This window comes from Cryptomeria japonica, chromosome 10 (assembly GCF_030272615.1).
Source record: "Cryptomeria japonica chromosome 10, Sugi_1.0, whole genome shotgun sequence".
Lineage (NCBI taxonomy): Eukaryota > Viridiplantae > Streptophyta > Pinopsida > Cupressales > Cupressaceae > Cryptomeria > Cryptomeria japonica.
In genome coordinates this window covers 383,796,189-383,819,426 of record NC_081414.1, presented here as the reverse complement: position 1 = coordinate 383,819,426, position 23,238 = coordinate 383,796,189, and the positions used below count along the sequence as shown (strand labels likewise).

General features: G+C 36.1%; 1 pseudogene; it reads right to left on the bottom strand.

Annotated features, from left to right (window-relative positions):
- LOC131075855 (mitochondrial Rho GTPase 1-like) overlaps positions 1-23,238 on the bottom strand; it is a 95,128-nt pseudogene that overhangs the window by 68,923 nt on the left and 2,967 nt on the right.

The following is a 23,238-nucleotide window of genomic DNA, read 5'->3' as shown; positions in this document are numbered from 1 at the left end:
TATGTTGAATTCATTAAGGATCATCACCCATTTAGCTAATATTCATATAAGTGCAACTTTACTCAATAGGTACTTTAGGGGATCAATCTTTGCAATAAGATTTGTTTGGTGACTTAACATATAGTGTCAAATATTTTGAGAAGCAAAGACAACCAATAGAAATGCTCACTCAATAGATGTATAATTAACTTCATGTCCCACCAAGATATGAATGGTGTAATAAATAGCTCTCTCCTTCCTAAAATAATCATGTTGTGCTAAGAGAGCCCCTAGTATTGATAATGTTGATGAAATATAAAGGATTAATGGTTCTCCATTAATTGTAGGTGTAGACACTAAAAATTGATAAACACTTGCATTCTTCATTTTCAACCTAGTCGCCCATATAGTCTTCATTATTCACGTGATCATGTTTCGCTTCGCCTTTTCCATTTTTTGTCTCAATGATATCATTTTCTCCCCATTTTGAGTTTGGGATATCATTTTGTCCTCACCTTCATCGTTCCTCAAATAGAAGCTCTACGTGCACTCAGTCACGTTCGTCCATCTAATCAAAAATCTTTTTGGTCTTGTCCATCCATCGAGTCTCCTATTTTATATAAATTGGTAACTCATCCTTCATTCAAATCATCTAATTTTCTTGTCATCATTCTATCAAAATAGCTTAGCAATTTAACTTTCATGCATTGTTACTTCGGTCAATAATCTAGTAATTAGTATCATTATTTTGTCATTGAATCATGTTCCTAGTAAATCTGGCCTATCTCATCCTTTCTTTCACTTTGTATTTGTATTTGCACAATGAGAGCAACATAGTTAAATTGGAGATAAAAAAGAATAGTTCAACTAAGTTAAACTAAAGGAGCATACACGGATGGTTTGCATCTTAATTTAGGTTTCATTTCAATTATTTTGTTGGCTAGATTAGGATAGGTTAGTGTGTTTCATTAAATATTTTCATGATTGGCTTAGTTTTCATCTTGCATGCTTTTGTTTGATTGTTTTAACCATTACCCTAATCTTCAAGATCTACAAATCTGGTGAACTTGATGTGAACCACACGTCTAATTTGACATATTTTTTAGTTTGTAGTTATTTGCAGGTACTTGAGAAGCAATTTTTAATCAGAAGTCAACTTTCCAACCTTTTGAGCTCCCAGAGATCAAACATACACACTTGGTACCCAGAACTGTGCAATTGGTTCATAGAACTGTATAGTTGGCATACGGAACTATGCAGTTGATTCACAAAACTACACAATTGGTCCTTAAACTTGCACAGCTAGTCCAAGAAACTTCACAGTTGGTCAAACTTATCCATTTTCATCATTGGCTTTTGATATGAGGGTTTTTCCTAATTTAATGTATCACATGTAGAAATTTCATTACTTAGGGTTTGTAATTGCAAATTTTGGAAGATATAATGTGTGCATGCATGTTAATGAGTTTCAATTTTAGTTACAATCTTCACTGAGACTTAATTAGGGATTAATAAACTTTCAATTTTGGTTACAATATTCTTCTAAGATCTAATTATGGGTTAATGTGTTTCAATTTCAGTTTACAATCTTCATCTTAGATCTAATTAGGGGTTAATTAACTTTCAATTTTAGTTTACAATCTTCATCTAAGATCTAATTAGGGGTTAACTGACTTTAATTAGATCTAATTAGGGGTTAACTGACTTTAATTAGATCTAATTAGAGGTTAATTCATTCTTTTCATTCTAGTTACAATCTTCATCTTGGATCTAATTAGGGGTTAATTGATATTTAATTCCAGTTACAATCTTCATCTTAGATCTAATTAGGGGTTAATTGACTTTCAATTCTAGTTGCAATCTTCATATTAGATCTAATTAGGGGTTAATTCATTCTTTTAATTCTAGTTACAATCTTCATCTTGGATCTAATTAGGGGTTAATGAACTTTCAATTCTAGTTACACTCTTCATCTTAGATCTAATTAGGGGTTAATGAACTTTCAATTCTAGTTACACTCTTCATCTTAGATCTAATTAGGGGTTAATTTACTTTCAATTCCAATTTATAATCTTCATCTTAGATCTAATTAGGGGTTAATGAGTTTCAAATTTAGTTACAATCTTCACTTAGACTAATTAGGGGTTAACTGACTTTCAATTTTAGTTATAATCTTCATTTATATCTAATTAGGAGGCTAATTGATTTTCATTTCAAGTTCATAATCTTCATTTAGATCTAATTAGGAGGTTAATTGAGTTTCATTTCAAGTTCACAATCTTTATCTAAATCTAATTAGGAGGTTAATTCATTATTTTTATTTCAATTGCAATCATAGGTTAAATAAGAGGGTTTGAATTTCAAAGATTATCCAAGATGGTTCTCCCTAGTGAGAACGTTACCCTTGTATCCAACCCAACCTAGGATTTGAAAATCACCAGGACGATATTATCACTGGATTAAAGAAACTTGCGTGGATAACCAAACTAGTTATGTTGAATGCATGCATACTATCTTTGTCATAAAAGAAGAAGAGGAAAGAGCCCAATGTCTTGAAGATGCTATAAGAAGAGAAAAACAATGATAGAGAGAACAAGAGAGAATCCAAGCCTTTCAACCACCTCCTCCACAACCCTAAAAAGATTTGAGCCTTGCCTTAGTTTTAGTGTCTTGCATCCTTAGTTTAGGGTTTGTCTCATATCTTTGAAAATGAATCAAAAAACATAATTCCTCATAGAGTGAAGTCTAGGTTTTTAGGATATTGTCAAAGAACAGAATGTAAGAAATTTAACAAATTCTTTTGAAAAATCCAATGAGCAGAGCAATTATTCAATGAACCCAATGAGTATATTGCGCTTACAATATATGAGATGTGTGTCCTAGCTTACACACATATGTACAACATGCACCCAACAACACCTATCTTGATATTTTGAGAATTTGATAACTTGTATCTTTGAAAATGAATCAAGATGGTTCTCCTTGGTGAGGAAGAGGAAGAAGCCCTTGTACTTCACCCTAACTTAGCTTTCCGCTATAAACAAGAAGACAATCTTTGAAATTACATGTTTTAGCTTGGATAACAAAGACTAGTTAGGCTAAGTTTAGACAAAGGACCTCTGTCTTGGAAGAAGAGGAAGAGAAAAGCACAACATCTCTAAGAAGCTTTGCAAAGAGAGCAAGTACAAGAACCTGAATGACAACAAGATTTTCAAGTAGCTCCCACACCTCCTCAATAAGATTTCACACTTGTTTTTCATCAATTTCAAACATTTTTTGCTTGATTTATTTTTTGACCATCAATTTATAAAATTGACTTGAATTTCTTTCTGATTTGTAGGAGGAGTTAAGAGCTACACAATTGGTCAATAGAGTTGCACAGTTGGTCAATAGAGTTGCGCAATTGGTCAATAGAACTTCGCATTTACTCAATGAAACAATGTATTTGGTCAATAGAATAGTGCAATTGGTCTCTATACTTGTGCAGTTTGTAGATATATGAAATTTGTAGATTAGTTTTTTTCATCGGATTTTCAAAGGTTTCAATTTGTCTTTGGTATAAGATTTCAAGGGTTACTAATCAGTTTGTGCAGCATCTTGGCATCCATGGGACAAAGATTAAAACAAAATTAGACTATTAACTTGTTTGGTGCAAAACGATTGTCAAAGACTTAAAACCCAAACAAACTTATGTGTTTGATTTCTTTCATTATCTTAGCTCACAACTGATTTTCTTAAAGGGAATAAATGTGTGTCTTTCATCTTTTGAGCACTTTCTCATTCTGTAGGGTGGTCCCATTGTTGCATCAAGTATCTTTTCCACCCGTCTTTGGGGTCTTGGGAGAAAGAGAAAGGTGACAACAAAACCCGCTTTTCTTTTTTAGTAGAGGAATATTTTTATGGAGATTTCATCACCTCACAAGGGTATTTCAAAACAAGAATAGCTTTGGGGATTTCATCACCTCTTAGCAATTTTTGAGTGGTATATCTCTTTGGGCCACTATATAAAAGGCTTTTCCAAAAGGTTTCTTGCGGCCAGAGTGCAATCTAAATTCAAGTCTTCCAATAAGGGTTGTTAGAGATTTAAGTAGCTTGCTTTACGACATCTACATACCAGTTTTGTTCCTCAAAGAATTACTTTGATCCAGTGTTTTGGTAGCTTAATAACCCTTTGCTTATTGGTGCAGGAGGTCAAACCTCTGAAGCTACCCCACATCACTACTATTCATTATAGAGACATAATTTTTCTTGGTTCATAAGATTTCCAGATCTTTGGGGAAAAGAGATTTGGTGTGCCCATGTCGTGGAGGGGAGCCAGTGTCACTAGTATCTCTAGTTGTCTGCTTTGTTTCAGTATTTGGATTTATCCAAGTGGGAACTCAGTAAGTAGTATCATCTTTACAAACTGGGCAGTACATGTTCAAAGTTCTTTTATCTATTAATATCAGTAAAATTTGGGCTAATTTAGGCCCCTTTCTCAACTCTGAGTGTGTTTCAAAGTCAAGTCACAAATAGCCATCTTTGTCTACATTGTCTTCTCTAACTATTCATGCGAAACATTGTTATTTTCAAAATCCAAACTTGTCAAAAAGACTTCAAACATTCCCAACAATCGAGCAAACAAAAAAACTTGTCCAACTTATCCAGCAAATTCAAACATTGTGAAAACTCAAACTGTCTCAAACATCAGAAAACTTGTCTCAGTCATACATAAATTTTACTATAAATTTGCATATTCGTAATCCTAAAATCATATCATAAGCTTTGCATAAGTCATAAGTTTTCTCAAGCCTTAGGTCTATTCCCATTTGCTCCATAACATTTCATAATAGCTTTCATATTGCCTCGTATCTTAAAATTTGCAAAAGTCTTAGGTCCATTTCCATTTTTTCCCTAGACCATTTCATAATAGTTTGCATAAGTGTCTGTGTGCTAAGATGTAAATCTTAGCTTCATCCTCAAAAGCATTTCTAGAAAGAACTTCTATAATTGTCATAGATCCTAAAGTCCTAGATTCATTTGATGCAAAACATCTTAAGATAGACTTCATAATCTTTCCTTCATCTTAGATTCATCTTTTCATTGTTCCATTATCACCTTAGGTTATCTTTTCATACTCTCAAATTTCACCTAAGTCATAGGTTCACTTATCCTTTTGATTAGCATCAATATACTCATTCTACATCATATCACTTCCTTAGTATCAATTTTTCATTTTGCACTTAGATCATCAAATAAAAAAAATTGTACTCCAAGAAATATCAAATCTTAGGATCAAACCTTGCATATTGTCAAAGGAGTCAACACTTTTTCAACATTCCTTTTCATTTTCAATCACTATCAGTTCAAACCCTAGTTGATCAGTCTAGCTATAGGCACAACACTATCATAATCTTTTCCTTTGTCCTTCAGAGGTCTCAATTTCGTTATAATTTCTCAAGGACTTATCTTTAGGTTTGCAGTCTCAAAAATCCCAAAATCCCAAAACAACAAAAACATAGGTCCATTATCCTAAATTTGCATCTTGTTCATTTTCCTAAAACAAAAAAAACATAGGTCCATCATCCTTAATTTGCATCTTCATCATTTTCCCATAATTTCACAAAACTCAAAACATTAGGTGCATTAAGTTGCATTTGTCCACATTTTCTCCCAACACCTCAAAAAATACAAAAAAACATAGGTTATATCACTTAGTTACATCCAAAATTCTAAATAAAAAATGACAAAAGCATTAGCATAATTTATAGTGCATATGGTTGAAACACTCTCCTAGATTTCTAGAAAACAATGAGAAACGATGGAAGAGATACCATTGAGACGATCCCAATCACATTCAACATAATTTGCACTTAATTAAATGAATTTTATTTGTTTAATTATCATTTATCCACCTATTAATTAAACTAAGGTTTCATTAATATCCATTTTCTTCTATCCAACCATTAATCAAATTCAACATTTGATTAATTCCCCTTTCTTCCATTAATTAAATTAATTTTATTTATTTGATTAAATTCCTGCTCCCCCATTTAATTAAATTATATTTAATTAAATTCATCTTCTTGCATATAAATAAATAAAATTCATTTATAACCCCCCCCCCCCACTTGCACTTTCCTACAAATGCAAGTTGCATCCATTTTAGTTGAAATAAAACATTTTATTTTAATTTAAATCTTAATATCTCCCACTTGCATTCTCCTAAATTCATGACTAAACCTCTTCTAGATCCTTCTAGATTCTTCTAATCACCCTAATGAGCCTAATCCATCTTTTAAACATTTGCAAATTCATTAGGAGAAGTCACTTCTAAAAAATCCCTCACAGTCCTTGAAATGCATTAGAGGCTTTATGCCTTCAACAAGTTAACCCTCAAAGTCTTTGAAATGCATTAAAAGCTTTATGCCTTCAACAAGTTAACCCTCAAAGTCTTCTTAACCATTAATGGTTAATCGAACCTCAACCCATGGTCAGAGACTTTCTCTCTAGCTTAATCCCCATCTAACCCATAGGTCTCATAAAGCTCCCATTTCTTTAACCATGGTTATCCACTAACTCTTGCACAAGAGTTTATCTTTTGGGTAAAAGGATTATCCAATAACTCAACCATGACCTTATTGTTACAAGTGTGGTTGTTGTTGTACCAAAAGATCGACCTATTAATGCCCGATACAACCACTAGAATTATAGAATCCACAAGAGGCGGTTAAGCCATGTCACAAACCTAAACGTTGTGTTGCACAACACAAGGAGACCAAGGGCGCACACCTTGCAATAATCCCCCCCTTAGCACAAGCGAGGGTATTGAGCCTGTGACCAAGCTCTGATACCACTCATTACAAGTGTGGTTGTCATTGCAACAAAAGATCAACATGTTAATGCTTGATACATCCACTAGACTTATATAATCCACAGGAGGTGATTAAGCCATGTCGCGAACCTGAGCGTTGCATTACACAGCACAAGGAGACCAAGCGTACACACCTTGCAACACTTACCTCCTAAGGTGACCCTCATGTCTTCTTAGGCATTTAATGTCTCTTACATCCTCTCTCAAGCTACCGCTTATTGACAATTGTCATCATTTCATTGGTGAAAATTGTAAACATGGATTGATAACTTTCAATCTTGACACTTCTTAAGACCATTCAATCTTGGCCATCCATTTCACCTATTCTTCTATAAATAGAGCTCATTTCCTCATTTCAAGGATCCATCTTAGTTATTTGCATCTAAGCTATAGCTAAATTATCTTTTGCATGGTATCAAGGAACTCCATTGCCATCTTCAAGCATTTTAGATCATTTTAGTTGCATTATAGCATAGATTTCATCATGTTTAGTATATCATGCTAGTTGCTAGTTCTATATCATCCTCATGCTAGCTTAATCTCACACTAATATTCTCATTTTGGTAATATATCTAGTTTCATATCCATAGCATATTACTAATATCATAGTTGCATACATTTAGATCTTAGATTTACATATCTCTCATTCTTTAGGTTGTCATCCTAGAGATCAAGTGCTCTTCCAAGCTGAGACCCACCTTGAATCTAAAGGATTCTTGGAGATAGAGAAAAATGAGACACTCTTAGAGTTTTTGTTTGATTAACATGTTTTTCTCATTTGAATCCTCTAACATAATGTCCCATTGGTATGCTCGATGTGTTTTGCCTTTATCTTGCAGGTTCCACTCTTTCTCGCGTGTATTTTTGGCACCCACCGTGGGGCAACCCACAAATTTCTAAGAATTTTTTTGCAGGATCACGCAGAAGATTCCAATACACGTTTTGGCACATATAACCTCTATTTTGGCACATAAAACCTTTCTTTTAGGGCATTTACATCATTTTGTGGTGCATTTACATCATTTTGTAGCACATTTACATCATTTTGTGGTGCATTTACATCATTTTGTAGCACATTTACATCATTTTGTGGTGCATTGGTAAATTGTTTTAGCACATATAATCATTGTTCTCACGCATATAAAACATAGAGCAAAATGGTAACAAAATTTGGAAAATTAGGCTTGCCTAGCCCAGCTTGATTCTTGATTTTGCCAACTGGTTTTTTTTGGGTTGCAGGTTTTTAACAGTGGTTTTGCAGGTCATAGAGGAGTTAGTTAAATTTTTTACTTACTTTATTTAAATTTGGTTAAAAAGAATTCACTCTTTCTTTTAGCAAAGTTTAAAAGAACTTAAACTTCATTTTGGTGCATCTAAAAAGAACTTTACCTTCATTTGGGCTTTAAAAAGAAATACATTTTTCTTTCTTGCAAGGTTATAAAAAGAACAACAAAAGTCACCTTTTGATTTTTTCAAGTTAGGATCACATTTTCATTTGGGCTCTAAAAAGAACAAACAAATTTTCGATTCTAGCAAAGGTTAAAAAGAACAATCAACCCTATTTTTTTGCAAGTTAAAAAGAACAAGCCACGTTTTCTTATAGCAACACAATTTTCTTTGGTTGACCAAATTTATTCCAAGATTCAAACAAATTGATTTGTGGGATTAAAAAAGAACACCATGCTTGTTGGAGCAAAATCTTTAAATAGAAGTTATATTTAACAAATTGCCATGAAGGATTAAAAAGAACAATTCATTGCTTTGTCTTGAAGGTGTTAGTATATTCTCTCCCCTTAATTGGGTGATCAAAAAGCCAAACTCACCATTACTTGCTTTCTTTCAATTTTAGCAAATAAGATAAAACCTTTAGCATGCCTTCCCTCCCAAGAAGCCCATAAGGTCGGTAAGAGGGGAACGACCTAAGTGGGGAACAACTTTTAGCCAAGTTTACCAACCCACTATAATCAAATGTGGAGGCAGATGAAAATCCCCTCCAATAGCAGTCTGCATTGATAGCCTTCCCCCAATATCCTCAAGATACGAAAAGCCTTTGTTCTAAAGGTTGGGAAGCCTCTTAAGGGAGTTTATCTTTCGTCGCGCTAATTGAAATATTTACTAAAGAGCCTTAAGAATAGAAATCTTGCCAAGTCAGTATCCAAACATTGATAATATCATGTTAAAAGGGTGGGGAAGAATCCACCCCTAAGACATTCACCATACATCTCCCAGGATAACAATTCAATTGAGGAGCAATCCTCATTGAGTTAATTTATGGACAAAGGCAAAAAAATGGGCACCCTTTAGGGGGTGACATGGTTTTTTAAGCTAAACAAACATCTAGATGTGGGCTATGGTATTATTGATGGCCCTTGATTAAAGAGTCTACTTGGTGTGTTTTTCTTGTATCCAACCAGTGAAAACATCAGGGATTTGAACACATTCTCAATAGAACATAGACTTCATGTTATATTAAGACCAAAACTACTAATGCTTTCATGTGTGTTTGTTGTGATCTTTTTCAGATATACATCTTGCAAAAATATCAACAAAATCAAAGAATCACTTTAAAAATTCAAGAAATCGGGTTTCTTCCAACAAAACCAGAAGAACATCAACCATTGATCCAAGTAACACAACTTCAACCAATATCAACATCAGATACTTAGTCTAGGTATCCAAGTTAGTAAAATCAATCACGTTTCCAAAAATCAGGGAACTTTATTATATCATTTGACACACTTAGACACAAAAATAGGGGACATGTCAAACCCTCTATTCAACTTAGTGAGCTTGAATATCCAAACAAATTATTTGTTATCAAACCAACCTCTCAGCCAACATCAACTTTGATCACTTGTATGACCACTCCTCAACACTTAAAGAGGAAGAATCTTCATCAGAAAACTGATTTGAAGAGAAAGCGACCTAGCCAAGAGAAAATCTTAAAGAGAAGGAAGTTTCTCTACAAAAACCGTACTCTTCCTAAAGCATCACACTTTCTTACACCGTTTTCATATCTATCTACGTGGTAAAGGAACCGAGTTTGACGAGGAAACTTTGCAAGCACGTGCCTTTGAATAAAATTTGGCATTCTCTTAGCGCCTCAGCAAAGGAGGGAAGATCAATTTAGCTTATCTACCCAAGGATCCAATCACTTATTGAATCAAATCAAGTCATGCATATTTTTACATGATCTCATAAAAACAACGAGTCAGAAGAAGAGCCTGAATCAAGAATGGGACATAGAGAAGTTAAAACTTGGAAAAAATACCTAAATATGGATGAGGAAGATATAACAGATGACGTTATTGAGGAGGCACAACAAGACCCTGGCCTACAAAAACTCTTGGAGAAACTCATCAAAATAGACAAATAAAAATATTTCCTCCTGCTATCTAGCAAAGGTGTGAAGATCCCTGAAGATTTTGATACAGATCAACCAAAGAAAATTGAACGCATGAAAAGGACAAATTCAAGAACATATACTTACAACACTGATCATAACAAAAATCACGATGAAGACAACACCAATGATCAAGATAACACCAACAATTGGGATACCAACAATGAAAACAATCCTCTTACCACACTTACGAAACAACTACAAGCACTTCAACAACAAATGTAAGACATGCAACAAGGGGCCACAACACACTATTCCTTAGAGGATATTTGTCCTTATCCCTTTGATCAAAGTTTAAACATGGTGTCATTCCCATAAAACTCAGAAATACCAAAGTATGACAAATACAAGGTGATGCTCTGCAAAAAGGATTAGAAAATCTATTTGATGGCAACACACACAAGAACACAAGAAACAAACGTTAGTGTTAGCAACAAAAGATTATCCTAAACAGGCATATCAAGAGAGATATTAAGCATGAAATAGAAAGCATATAAACATAGAATAAAATAGCTAATCAAGATGCTCATAGTTGCTCCTCCCTTGTTCCTCTCCTCTCCAAGTTCCACATGAGTGTAGCTCTCATCTTTTAGCACTAGCCATGGATGCCATATGGAGATTCAAGATGGTTGAATATGATAAGCAAATGCTATGCAAGTGTAGATAGTGATGCTATGAAAAAACTCTATGCTAATACCAGTATAACAACAATACTCTAATGCTTCCTCTTTGCTTGAAGAGAAGGGTTCTATTTATAGAAGAAATGGGGAAATGAAGGGTTAAGATTGAGTAATCTTAACAAGGGTTAGGATTGAAAGATATTCAATCCATGTGAGACTTTCAACCCAATCCCATGTTGACAAGTGTCACCATGAGGAGGCTTGAGAGGAGAGATAAGGAGCATTAAATGCTTGAGGGGACATGATGGTTACCCTAGTCAAAGAAATAAATGCTTTGAAGAGACACATGGGTTACATGAGGTTTAAGTTAGAGGTCAAAGTCCTTAACCATGGATGCAAGTGGAATTAACCATTAATGGTCATGTAAGAGCCATAAGTGGTTTGGAAGACTTTAGAGGTTAATTTGTTGAACACACAAATCATTAATTGTTTTTCAAAGACTTTGGAGTCTTTGAGAAGTGACTCCAATTTGCTTAGGAATGTGACAATATTTAAGGGATGGATTAGGTTAATTAGGAAAGGTTTAGAAGAATCTAGAAGGGGTTTAGGCATGCAAGTGGATTTTGTAGGAAAATACAAGTGGGAGGAATTTTTGTATTTTCAATTAAAATAAAATCATTTATTTCAATTAAATGGTGTAAGTTGCATTTGGATAAATATTTAAATAAATATTAATTTATTTACATGAGAAAAAGAAGATAAAACATTAAATGCTTGAAGACTTTAAGGGAAACCATTAAAGGTTTGAGAAGACTCTAGAAGGAAGCCATTAAATTTGAAGACTTTAAGGGAAACCATTAAAGGTTTCAGAAGACTCTAGAAGGAAGCCATTAAGTTTGAAGACTTTAAGGGAAACCATTAAAGTCTTAAGAAGACTTTAAGGGAAGCCATTAAGTTTGAAGACTTTAAGGGAAACCATTAAAGGTTTCAAGTGGGTGAGGATAAATAAATAATTTATTTAAAATAGTTGTGCAACTTGCATTTGTAGGAAAATGCAAGTGGGTGGAGGATAAAGGTGATTTAAATAAATGATTTATTTAAAATAGTTGTGCAACTTGCATTTGTAGGAAAATACAAGTGGGTGGAGGATAAAGGTGATTTAAATAAATGATTTATTTAAAATAGTTGTGTAACTTGCATTTGTAGGAAAATACAAGCGGGTGAAGGATAAAGGTGATTTAAATAAATGTTAATTTATTTAAATGTGAGAGGTGGGATTTTGGGGGATTTAAATAAATATTAATTTATTTAAATGTGAGAGAAAATTTAATTAAATAAATATGATTTATTTATTTAATTAATGGTCTGAATTTGGTTAAGTGAATTAAATCAAATAAATTCAATAATTTATTTAATTAATAGGAGAAGAGGGTTAAGATGAATTAATTAAATATATTAATTTATTTAATTATTGATTGATGGTTAAATAATCAAATAAATACTAAATATTCATTTAATTAAGTGGACAGATTTATGTGACTACACAAGGGTTAGAGTGATCCACGCGATCATATAAGGGAATTTTGCACAATGAGCTTGGAGTTTGCCCATAATGACACTTACATGATGACGTTATTTCCAAGAAGCCTAGCAGAACAAACGATGGAATAGCTTTCAAAACTCACACCACCCATTAGATCATTTGAAGATTTGGTGAACAAGTTTGTTTCACAATATTCTTATAACTTTCAACATGAGGTCACCATGCTTGACCTTTGCAACACAAAACAAAAGAACAATCAACCATTCATTATTTTCTTGCAAAGATAGAGATGATTGATCTCTACATATCCTCAAACCATGCCTGACAAGGAGAAAATGGAAATATTTGTAGACAATATAAATGACGAGATGAGTTATCAACTTAAACTACAATGTCTGCCTACTTTTCAAAAGTTGATCAACAATGGCATCCAGATAGAAGAGGCCCTAATAAAAAAGGGAACTTTGAAATTGTCTAAGGAAGGTGCTAGTTCATCAAACAACAACTATAAAAACAATTACTACAACAACAACTCAGACAAATCCAAATTTTGGACAAGGAACAAGAATGTCATCAATGATGGTGTAGTTGATGCTAACCATGTTAAATCAAAACAACCAATGCTCAACTTATCAGGTACTACTCCAACAAACAATTATCAGGTAGTTGACGCTAACCATGTTAAATTCATTGAGAATGAAGCTCACATTTGTCTTGTCTCCATATTGCTCTTGAAAGCAAATTTTGAACTCTTCCCACGAACCAACATTGTCTACAGGTAACCCTTTGTACCAATCTCTAGCATCCTCAATCAAGGATTGCACAAATAGCTTCATAATGACATCTTCATGTGCAATTTCATAGTCATTAATCATGTCACCAAAAGATATCATATGCTCTTCAGCAGTGACAACATTATTCCCAGCAAACTTCTAGAGTTCATCCCTCATTTCAATAGGGACATGGTTTGGATATCCGAGAATTCCTTCAAAATACAATGGCCTATATAGCTCAACATTTATCGATCTCCTTTGAAATTGATTTCCAATAAAGTTGTTTCCAGTATTCGCTCTTGGGCCTGATCTACCAACTCTAGGATTTTGATGGCTTTGATTATGGGGCAATCCGTGACCGGTTTGGTTTGCTGGAAGTGTATTTGGAGGAACAAAAGAAATATTTGGGGCAGCATTATTAGATTGGTTAATGGGTGGGATAGCACATTTTTTTATCATTGGTTGAGTGTTCAACAGAGAGGTAGAAGTATGATGGGATGTAGGATTACTATGATTTACAGGTGGGAAAGTTATAGGAAGAGATTTCAAGCATTGTATCTTTCTCCTCAACTCGGCATTAAGTGCTTCTATTTCAGCCTTCTCTAACTCCCTTTGCAGGTCTTCATTTTCTTTCCTTATCCTTTCTACCTCAATCTCATGTGACATCATTCCCTGGGGTCCTTTTTCACTTCTTGATACTAGACCCGCAGATCTATTCTCTACTACTTTATGCTTTCCTTTGTCAACAACAGGTCTAGTAGGTTGGGTATCACTACGAACCTCCCTGCTAGGTTGTGGTACAATTTTAGGTGCAGAAACAATTCTAGGATCAAGGATTTCCCTAATAACAGGACCTTGCTCTTTACTCCTAGGTTCTTCTTGAGTAAACAACTCAAACTCTACAATTTGTCTTAATAACCTATCTCTTTCAATGAGCTTTTCTTTGTTTTCATTCTCCTTTTCCTTATCTTTTTTTTTCCTTATGGCAATCAATTGATGTACTCTCTCATTTAGTACCTCAATCTCTTGAGACACTTCATCTTGGTCTGGCAAAGTTTCTTCTGAATCAGACACATTTAACTGGTCCATATCAATCAGGCTAATATTTCCTTCCATAGTTTTGGGAATGGAGTTGGCTCTATTACTTATACTATGCCTATCTCTGCCAGAAACACTAGCATTAGACAATCTTTGGTGAAAGGTTTGGATATCATCATTAGTGCCAAACAGGCCAGCATGAAAACCCATAATATCATGGTTAGAGTCATGAGAAGAGGTATGGGACCTTGCATATATAGGACACTCAAAAGACTTACCCATTTGATTACTCTTTTGTTTCCATGACTGACTTGCCTACTCAGGAATAACAATTCCTCTCTAGCCCTTCTTGACTGGTTCAGGTAACCCTTCATGCAACTTCTCTTGAGGGTTTATATTCATATAAGACCTAGTATTTCTTCTCCTATTCATCTTGCTAACCTTGTGAAGTGACTGTGATTTTTCTCTAAAAGAACACTAGTTTTTTTTTACTTCAGAGTCACCACCCAATATATTGGGAATAAAATATATTTTAACACAGTGAATCACTTGCAAGACACCTAAGAATGAAACTGTTGATCTTTATAACTGAACTGAATAATATTCTAGGATGTTATGAGATAGATCAAGGAGAAAACTCACTTACAATCTGATTCAACAGTCTAACCAGATATCTTTAGATCTATCCCCAGCAGAGTCATCATTTTTGTTGTTCTCCATTTTGACACCTTATGTTTCTTCTCTTTAAAAGTGAAAATTACTGCCTCTGTACTGCAATGGAAGAGAACAACAAAAGTTTGAAATAAAGACAACAATATGAGGTTCCAAAATCAGGAAACCTCCTACACTTCAAGCTTATAAAAGCTTGGGCAGGTGAACCCTTTTAAAGACTATTTTCTCACAAAAATAATAAATGGTTTGTAGAAAACCAGTGTAAAATCCTGCAAACTGTCCTTACTGACCAGTACAACTAACCTGAATGGAAAATTGATTTGAATTTTTATAAGAGGATCACAAAATGCAACAAAAAACCAACAGATAAACCAGTGCCTTATCTGGGCAACAGAGTCATCTCCAACAGACTGCAACCTGACAAGAGAAAATAGTACACAAATCGCAAGTTCTTGATCTATCAACTCTAAATATGCCTAACATACACAAGGTCCTAATCTGCATTAGACTTCATCATCCAATCCACACCAAGAGTACTGATATCAATGACTTTTCTCAAAGTATTTTATATTTTTCTCCTTAAGAAAAAGACTTGAAACAATTTCATTAGATGCCTAACAAATCATTCAAATAAGCAATTCTTGATTACTTAAATGAAATAAACACCAGTACAGTGACATAGAGAAAATGCAAATCTGGATTTAAATTCTCTGGATTGTATATTTCATTCCCCTATCAAAAGGTTACAAGTACTTCATATTTGACTCAGAAATTGCTATGACAAAGGCCTATATTAATTTTGCCAGAGTTTAGTTACAAAAATTTGTGTCCCCTTTTCTAGGTAGCCTTGGTATCCTTATACAGAAATTAGGATGCAACAAGCTTCAGACCACCTAGAAGAATAATTTTACCCTAACAGTCATTTAATGCAAAAGTTATATCTGTGCCATTGCAGTTGAGGGAGAAATCTAACATTCCTTCTGGGATGCGTGCCTCATTAATTCACTGGGCATTCATTTGGAAGATGGCCAAAAGGGAAGGCTCCTATTACCCAAAATTGGTTGCAACAACCGACAGATTCATAATGTCGGTGGATCATCTTTTGCCAAAGCATTGATGAGTTCTTATCACAGAGTGGCACACCATTATGTTCTTTGCATATCTCCCTGTAGATCTCCTAGGTACCTCTCACCAACCCATTTTCATCTTGAAGCAATGTCATATGTAACTTGCATAGCTCTGCCGATATTTCTTTTGAATATTTAAAATTTCTTTCGCGCCAATGGATCAGGAGGCCTTCTCTCTGAGAACTTTTCCTTTACTCGCCAAGTTGCATTCTTTAAAGTTCAGACAAGTTTCCATAGTGGTATAGTGACAGCCAGTCGATCATGGGAAACTAACACGCCTTTAACTTCCTAGAGTAATCTGCTTAGAAACATTCCCCACCACCTGGTCTCGGGTTGTTAAAAACTTAACTGCTACCACATTTGGCCTGTAGAAAATCCAATCTTTTTTTCTAAAGAAAAAAACCCTTAGATCCCGAGGTCACTGTCCCAAAAATACTTGTCGTGGGTTGCACTTGACTACAAAATCAGATTCCCCAAACCGAGAGCCATCTGCTGATATTTGACAAATCCATATCTAGGCAAAAATTAACCCTCGCAGATCTCGGCCACATGTCACCTCCTGGTTTGCTTGTGAGCCCCTCTGGACACCACCTATCTTGCCACTTCATCAGTCGCCAAGTCGTGGCCATTAACATCTGAGCACCTTCATCTTGCGGTATGGCGACAACTGTAGATCTTCTTTGAACTTGCTTGTTCTTTACTTCCTCCGGATTGCTCTTCCTTCGGGTCCCACCACTTAGTCGCCAAGTCGCGGCTTTTAGCCATTGAGCAACTTTCCATTGTGACTTGGCGATAGTCATTGATCTTCCTTGGATCACCTTGGATCTACCCTAACTTGTCTGGCTTTTACCTCACCTGAGTGGCTCCCATTATCACTTTCTCTTCTGGCGGGCCTGACACGTGTCACATCCTGACTTGCCCTTGGATCCATCTACCCGCCACCTTGGACTTTCCACTAGACTTGGGCTCGCCTTGATTCTTCTTATACTCTCGCTATGTCGCATGTGATAACCATCAAGCACTTTCACATGGCGGTATAGCGACGGTCGTAGATCTTCCCTCAAGTTGTTCGATCCTTAACACCTGGGCCGCTTTCCTTTTAGCGCACGTGTTTTGTCACCAAGTCGCATGGGATACCTGGTGAGCACCTTCGCATCGCGACATGGCAACAACCATTGGATCAACTTGCCCAGTCGTCAGATCTTCTCATCTTTCTCAGCCTTTAGCTTCTCTAAATGGCTCTCGCTTATGACATAGTGTCACCACTTGGCATCTCTGGATTCTCTTTGAGATCTTCCTGGACTCTAGCTGTCTAGTCAGGCTTGCCACTTGGTAACCTCTGGTTCCCCACCTGACCCACCTGGACCGCCAAGTCATCTCCATTGGGCCCACCATCTCCTTTGGCTTGTTAGGCATCAGCCTTTCGGCCAAACTTCCTCTTTGGCTAACTATTTTTGTGTCTCATCGAAACCATAGTTCCATCGATGCCTTCACTTTTTCAATGAAATCGGTTGAAATTTCTTCGATGTGCCCTCTATCAAGGAAACCGAGCATTTGGCAAAATTCTCTCACATCTTATCGACACCTTTGTTTCATCAAAACTTCTTATTTTGATGAAACTGATGCCTTCGGTGAGTCCCTTCAATGATCCATCAAAGCCATGGTCTGCTCAATATACACCTTGATTATATGACATGTGACACCCTTTGATTGGCTCTGGAGTTTAAAACTGGGTGCCACCTGTCGCGAGGGTATTCATTCCAGGCTCTCCACTCTGACACCTTAGCACGGCCTCTACTAACCGTCAAAATGAATTGCCTACCTTAACTGCTTGCATTAACTATTGGCCATGGTTCACTGCTAGTGGTTTGTCACCAAGTTGGAGGTGATATCTGGCAAGCATTTTTATGTCGCAACATAGTGACAGCCCTTGGATCCATCTTGATCACCGTTGATCTTTGTTGCTCTGCTCGACCCTTAGCCCCTCTGAGCGGCTACATCCTATGCCACAGTTTTACCATGTGTTCGCCACTTGTTTGACACCTCATCAACTACGTGTCACCATGCGGCACCTCATGACTTGCTCAGTGCTTACCTCAATGCCACCTGGCCTGCCAGTTCATTAGTCGCCAAGTCGCGACTGTTAACAATCGAGTACTTTCGCATGGCGGTATAGTAATGGTCATGGATCTACATTCAACCTGCTCACTATTTAACTCACCCTTTGATTGCAAAATAAGGTTGTTATGAGATGCGCACGCACGCAGTGGGCCCACTGGGCTAAGCTTCCACCTTGCCAAAAGCCCGTAAGCTTTGACACTTAATATGTATGTGGCCTTGCACATAAATACTGAAATGCTCCTCCCCGCGACTAATGTGGGATAAATGGTTTGCCTTAGCCCTTTCCATCAGTTCATCGAGATCTCTCCCAACATGCAGACCCGATGGTCGATGTCATCTTTTCGCGCTTTGCACTTCTTTACACTATCCATCGGGTCATTGGGATAACTTTAGAACTTAATTTCTGATGACCGATGTCACCACTGTATTACCTCCTCTGCTTGCACCATGTCATCGAGTCCCACTAATTATTCACCATGTCACGGTGAATAACCATCAAGTGCTTTTGGGTTGTGGTATAGAGACAGACGCGAGATTAGTAGGAACCTGCTCGATCTTTAGGAAGCCCGACAGAGACATAGGAAAAGACTTAAGACTTAAGACTTAGGCAAAAATAAAAAATATCACAACCCGCCCAGGCCTAGACTTAAAAGGGGCCCCTCTTGATGACGCACAGACCCTTCCACTTAAGTTGAAAAATAACGAGCAAAGACCTTGGATAAAAAGAAAGGGACATATTGAACCATGAACCTTGAACCGATTTGCAAATGGTTCAAAACAGACATAGCGCATTCCCACTTGCTTATTAAAAAATATTACAAAGCCACGACACAAGCAAGAGAAGTGGTTGAACCTTGAACCTTGAACCAAAAAGGTTCAAGGGTTCAAGTTCAAAGCGAATTACAAAAATGTGCTTGCCTTACCATAAAACAAAGCCGCAAAGAGAAATCCATAAAGGAAGGCCTCATTGGGTCACCAAATTTAGCATGATTTTTATGCATCCCAACAGTGGCTCTGACTGGGGATGGTTGGATGCAAGATGAACACAAGAATATGGCAAAAACTCTGGAACACAGACCAACAAGAATAAAAGACTTCTCCTCAACAAAAATAGGGGCTCCTTATTAAAAAACACACAATTGAAAGCAAATATATATAGCCTACAACTACTGTGCAAGGACTGAAAGAGATCAAGAGAAGTAAAATTTCAGGAATTGTCCATGCACTGTAAATTCCTGTACTTCGCCATTCATTCTTCGCAAGAAGTATGAATCCTTTCCATTGATATCACAAACCATTAAAGGGCCTATCCACAGTGATTCAAATTTCTTATGCTTTCCTTTGTCTTGGTATTTTGCATTCCACTGCAACACCATGTCATCAATCTTGAACTTTCTTGCACTAGTCCTTTTATCAAAAAGGTACTTCGACCCGTAATTGAAGTTTCATATTCCTTTTATATGTTGCAGTCCTCATTTCCTCCATCTCTACCAACTGGATCATTCTTTCTTCCATGAGTTCATACATTTCTAGTTCTTCAATCCGCAAAAATTGGTAAACTGGAAGAAAATCATTTACAGGTAATCTGGCCTTCAGTCCATAAACTAGCTCAAAAGGGGACGTACTAATGGCATTTTTTATAGTCACCCTGCTAGCCCATAAAGCCAATATGAGCTTTTGATCCCAGGACCTTTTATTTTCCTCTAGGATCTTCTTGATGATGTTGAGGAGACTTTTATTACTTGATTATGCCTGGCCATTTCCCTGTGGGTGGTATGGTGAAGAGTATGACATAATAATCCCATAATTAGCACAGAACTTAGCAATCTCCTCAGACCTGAAGAACATAGCATTGTCCATGACTATTTTAGTTGGCACACCAAACTTTGTCACTATATTATCCATCAAAAAATTAATGACCACCTTACTAGTAGCCTGTTTGGTAGGTATGGCTTCAATCCATTTGGTGAAATAGTCTGTAGCCACCAGAATCCATCTATGACCTCTACTTGATTTTTCTATTATCTCTCCAATAAAATAAATGCCCCCATTGAACAAAAGGGGCTTCAACTATAACAGAATTCAAAGGCAAAGCACCAGCATACCTTAGTTTAGAAGAAAACCTTTGACAAGGATCACATTTTTTAACACATTTATGAGCATCCTTGAACAAATTCGGCCAATAGTACCCTGCTCAAATTATCCTACGAGCAGTAGTCTTAGCTAAATAGTGGCCTCCACACACTCCACTATGCATCTCTTTCAGAACCTTTCCAACTTGGAATTTGTCCAGGCAAACCAGTAGCATCCCATCAATATTCCTCCAATACAGGTCTCCCTAAATAAGAACATATTTTTGTGATTTTAACTTTAATGTTCTCCTCTAGCTGTGTGTCATACCCTCTGGCCATGAGGCATTCTTCAGAAAGTATACCACCTTTGAATACCATGGTTGCCTCTCAATGTTGGTTACAAAAGCTTGTTCAATCTCAACATTATTTATGTCAATATCCTTAAAGTTTGTCTCAATCATTAACTTGGCTAAGCCTAGACCTCTTACCAGCTTTGTGAATTTGATCTCAAGATCAATCTCTTGTATTTTGCTTATCCATCTGCATCTTTTTCTAGTTACTTCGGACTAGGATAGGATATCCTTGACCACTACATGTGGTACATAGGCTACAATCTGGGCATTTACCATATAAGGACAAAATACTTTAACAGCCTTGACTAGAGCATACACCTATTTTCCATGATTTCATACTTTAGCTCAGTAGCCTATAAAGATTTGCTATAGAAAGCAATCGGATGTTCGTATCCTTCATCATCCTTCTGTAGTAGAATTGTGGCTACTGTATGGTAAGAAGCAAAAGAAAATAATGAGAAAGGCTTACAATCAGGTTATTTTAGCATTGGTGCTTCCTGATTAGCCTTCTTAATTTTGTCAAAATCCTATACAGCTTCTTCATCCCAAGAAAACTTTGCATCTTTCTTCAAAATCTTCACAATGGGCTTGACAATTTCAGCAAAATTTGCAATAAATCTTCTGACCAATTTCACCTTGCCCAAGAAAGACTAAATCCCTTTAACATTCTTTGGCCAATGTACATTATTTATAGCTTCAATCCTTTCAGGGTCTATCCTAACCCCTTCCTCGGAGACAATATGCCCTAATAATTTTCCTTTGGTCACTGCAAAATGACATTTTGGGGGGTTCAAGGATACACCAAACTCCAGAGCCTTGCAAAAAACCCTTTCTAAGTGACCGCAATGATAAAATACCTTCTTTGAGAAACATGTCAAATCATCCTAGTAAACAACCATGATGATGTTGATAAACTCCTTAAAAGCTACATCCATAGCTCTCTGAAAAGTAGCTCCAGCATTCTTTAGACCAAATGGCATTCTCACATATACATAAGTCCCCCAAGGGGTAATAAAAGTAGTCTTAAATTGATCAGACTCCTTTACTAATACTTGATTATAACTTGAGAAATCATCCATCATTGACAATAAATCATAACCAGTTACCCTTTGTAACATGGCTTCCATATTTGGGGAAGAATAATTATCTTTTAAAGAGGCAACATTCAAATTTCTAAAATCCACACAAATCCTTATATCCCCATTCTTCTTTCTGACAGGGACCAAGTTGGATACCCATGAAGAATGTCTTGTAGGTTTTATAATCCCCCCCTTCCCTTAACTTGGTTAATTCTTGTTGCATTTTGGTCTCGAAAAGGGGGTTAATAGGTCTTTGCTTCTATCAAAAAGGATTAGCATCATAATGCAGAGGAATTTCATGTTGAAATAAGTCTTGTCTATATGCCTTTAGGTCCTCATAAGACCAAGCAAAAACATGTTTAAACCCTTTTAATGAGTTAATGAGGTTGGTCCTAATATGGGGAGACAGGTTCTTCCCAATATACACCAACTTAGGGGATGCTTATGTCCCTAAGTTCACCTCATCCAATTCCTCCAACTTTGTAGATGACGCTTGATGTAAGTGACCATCACTGTAATTGAACATACCCTCTAGTTCAACTAGTGCCTTAGGTATTTCATTTGTCTCTAATTGCACTATGTCACTTCCAAAAATTGTTTCTTGTCCATCTACTACCTCCACCAATGCATTACAATCAATCTTTTGACCTTCATAGTCATCTATGCATTTTACAAAGCTAAGGATGTCTTCATCATCCTCAAAAACTTGCCAATTGTACACATTATCTAGGATGGCTGGTCTGGCTTTTGTCTCAATTATTGAGCCTCCAGTCAATGTTACATCATTATTCTTTAATGCAACATTAGCTAAAAAATCTGCCATAATGTTTTTAGACATTTCAATCCAATCAATAGAAAATGCATCAAAGTGTTCAATGACATCCCAAACAGCATGATTGTACCTTTTTAACTTGTCATTTTTAGATGCATATCTTGACCTTATCTGAGACACTACAAGTTCAGAGTCTCCATAAACCCTTAACAACTTGATCCCATGTCTTTTAGAAATCTCTAAACCCAATAACAGAGCTTCATACTTAGTTGTATTATTTGTACATTGGAATGCTAACAGAAAAGAATACTTGAAGGTAATACCTAATGGGGAAACAAATAGCACTCCTGCTCCAGAGCCTTCCTTAGAGAAAGCTCCATAAAAGTACATTTGTCATAGGCCTTCTTGTTGTGATTCTAGCTCATCAACAATAGGATCAGTATTCTTCAACTGAGGTTGAATGGGTTCAATCCTGAAGTTATCAAGATCCACATCAATCATACAATTAAGCATGTTTGGGTCTATTTTTCAATAACCACTAGGGCACGTGGTTCGCTATACAATTTTACAAAATTCCCATTCACTGGGATAGTTGCATATGACAAATCTAGATGAATATGTCCTCCAACAGCAGCAGCCCACTGCCTAGACAGAAGCATGCCATAATGTGGCTTGGTGTCTATAACAATTACATCCATTTTATAAGTAGCTTTAGGGAAAGCTACTATTTTTAGTTCTACATTTCTCATAGTACCTACAACAGGCACTTCTCTATTATCCATGGCATAACACCTCCCATATGAAATGTGTACTCACAAACCTAGCTCCTTCAT